A 3,261-nucleotide genomic window follows, 5' to 3' on the forward strand; every position below is an offset into this window, starting at 1 on the left:
GATGAAGACGAAGGGGCCTTCATATTCCACTGAGAAGTTAGGATGAGAAAGGAAGAAAGTTCATTGGAAAATACATCAGTCACTACTGACTCTATCAAGAGTCAGAAAGAAGTAGGGAGCTCAAAGCCCATCCACAATGGACTGAGCAATACGGAGACAGAACCAGAAGCCCTAGCACAGACAACCAAGTGGCTAATGAGGGGGTAATAATCACAGAGGGCTGTTAAATCAGGAAAGAAGTTAAACTTTTGTTGTTGTTGCTGTTGTTTGTTTTTAAGTCAGAAGCCTTTAATGGTGATTCCACTGGGAAAAGGTAAGCCTAAGAATGTGGAAGGTACATGCATACGGCAGAATGAGTCTCTAAAGATGTGTGAGCAAAGAGTGATATATCAGACGTGGACAGGAAGTGATGACATTCCTTATTAGTGGGATGAAAGTAGGAAGAATTTGTGTTTCTATAGACTGTAAAAAGGCATTCATGGAGTCATTGCTGGTTTCTCTTTGCTTTACTTGCTTCCCCAAATCTTTCCTGTGACGTAGAAAATGAAATACTTTGCAATAAATAGGAAGGAAAGTGATGGGTTGGTTGGAAGGCCAACATTTTGAGAAAGCACATTGACAGAGATTGGTGGGATACATTACAACCCTGGCTGGGGCTGGGTGCCAGGTTTCAGCAAATGACACCAGAAGGACACACAGACCAAGCTCTGTAGTTGGTATTTTCTTTGGACCACCAGCCAGCTCCCAAATAAAGACACAGAGACTTGTTAAATATGAATGCTTGGCCTTAGCTTAGGCTTATCCCACTAGTTCTTTTAACTCAATTTAACCTGTTTCTTTTTTTTAAGTTAGAAAAAGCTTGCTTCACATGTCAATCCCAGCTCCCTCTCCCTCCCCCACCAGCAGGCCCCCCCAGCCCCCACCCAATCCCCACTCTGATCCACAGGGAGGGTGAGACCCTCCATGGAGGATCTCCAGAGTCTGTCATATCATCTAGTGTAGGGAATTTAACCTGTTTCAATTCATCTCCATTTTGCCTTGGGACTTTTTAACCTTTCTTTTTATAGGCAAATTTCATTTATATTTTTAGCTAAATAATAGCCTTTTGCTTACATGAAGCACATGTTTTTTACTTTTTTAACTTAAATTAGAAACAATCTTATTTTATGTATCAATCACAGTTCCCTCTCCCTCCCATCCTCCAATGTCCCAATTGTTCCCCAGCCCATCCCTCTTCTGCTCTATAGAAAGGCTGAGGCCTTTTGTGGGGGATCATCAAAATCTGTCACATCATTTGAGCCAGAGCCTAGGCCCTCCTCTGTGTGTCTAGGCTGAGATTGTATCCCTCTTTAGGGAATGGGCTCCCAATGTCCATTTGTACACTAAGGATAAATACTGTTCCACTACCAGATGTCCCACAGACTGCCTAGGCCTCATAACTGACACCCATGTGCAGGGGACCTAGTTCCTTCCTATGCTGTTTTCCCAGCTGCCAGTCTGGGGTCCATGAGCTCCCCCCTTGTTCAGGCCAACTGTTTGTGGGGGTTTCGCCAGCCTGGTCTTGACTCCTTTGCTCATTACTCTTCCCTCTCTACAACTAGATTCCAGGAATTCAGCTTAGTGCTAAACTGTGAGTCTCTGCTTCTGCTTCCACTAGCTACTGGATAAAGGCTCTAGGATGGCATATAAAGTATTTATCAATCTTATTATATGGGAAGGTTATTTAAGATAGTCTCTCCATTATTGCTTAGATTCTTAGTTGGGGTCATCCTTGTATATCTCTGGGCATTTTCCTAGTGCCAAATTTCCCTTTAAATCTATAAATGATTCCCTCTATTAAGGTTCTATTTTCTTGTTCTCCTCTATTCTTCCTCGATTCAATCTCCCTGGTCCCTCATGTCTTCCTCGTCTCCTCTTCTCCCCTTCTCTCTCATCTAACTCCTTCTCCCCCCCAACTACCAATTTGCTCAGGAGATCTTGTCCCTTTCCCCTTCTCCAGGGGACCATGTAGGTCTTTCTTAGGGTCCTCCTTGTTTCCTAGTTTCTCTGGAGGTATGGATTGTAGGCAGTAGTCCTTTGCTCTATGTCCAATATTCATATATGAGTGAGTGCATACCATGTTGGTCAATCTGTGACTGGGTCACCTCACTCAGGATTTCCGTATGTCCTATTTTGCTGCTTCCCCCGTGCCTGGCTGGCTAAACCCTGGTGCCTCCCTGGCATCTTCCTGGAATCTCCTTTACTTTCTTCCTTCCTTTTTCCTGAGCCTAAATTCCTCCTCCTCCTTCCTTCACCTTCCTGGAAGTTTTGCCTATACCTTCTCCCTCACTATTGGCTTTTTATTATACCAGTTGGGTGCCTTAGACAGGCAAGGTAAAACAGCAACACATCTTTACATAGTTAAAAAAATGCAGTGCATCTTCACATAGCTGAACAATTGTTCCACAACAGAGCCCTCCTCCAAGGTGCTCCCATGACAGCTGGGATAAAGCATTAGAGTTGTCACTGAGGGAGTCCATCCAGATTTGAGGCTTACAGATCCATTGAGGTGAATGAATAAAATAGAGGGGTACAGAAAAAAACGCAACTCATGACTATTGCTCACTATGTTGGCTTATAAACTGCTTTAGATTATGTTATGCAGAATGCAGAGGCAATGGGATATCGAAAGGCATAGAAATTCAATGTAGAATGACAAGAATTAAATATGATTCCTTTAGTTGGTCCCTGAGACTCCTGTGATGAAGGCTTGGTCTCCATCTTTTGAAACTACTGCAGATGTGGGACCTTAAAGCGGTGAGGCCCAGAAGGAGGAAGTCAAGTTATCTGGAATAAATCATTCACTGGAATATCGGGGTGCTAGGCTCTTCACTCTTTCCTTTTTAGTCATGATGTGACTGACTTCTTCTGCCATGCACTCCCACTGTGGGGTGCTGCCTCTCACCAGGCCCAGAGGCCATGAGCAGGTTATCATGCACTGAAAGTGCTGATACCATGAGTCAGAATAAATCTTTCCTAATCATGACTTGGCTATGTCAGGCATTTTGTCACAGTGCCTGAAAGTTGACCTACACAGACTTCTTAATGACTGTGTTTACAGACGAGGAAGCTTTACTTAACAGATAAGGCAGTCAGTCACCTATCTGTCTTATCCCGCTCTCTGAGGGGGTCTTTAAGAGTTTTGGTAAGCCACCATTTGTCTGCCTACCACGGTATGCCTCTAAAATGCCGTCTAAGTCCAGCTTGATGTGTTGGTTTATA

This window comes from Mesocricetus auratus, unplaced genomic scaffold (assembly GCF_017639785.1).
Source record: "Mesocricetus auratus isolate SY011 unplaced genomic scaffold, BCM_Maur_2.0 Super-Scaffold_100009, whole genome shotgun sequence".
Taxonomy (NCBI): domain Eukaryota; kingdom Metazoa; phylum Chordata; class Mammalia; order Rodentia; family Cricetidae; genus Mesocricetus; species Mesocricetus auratus.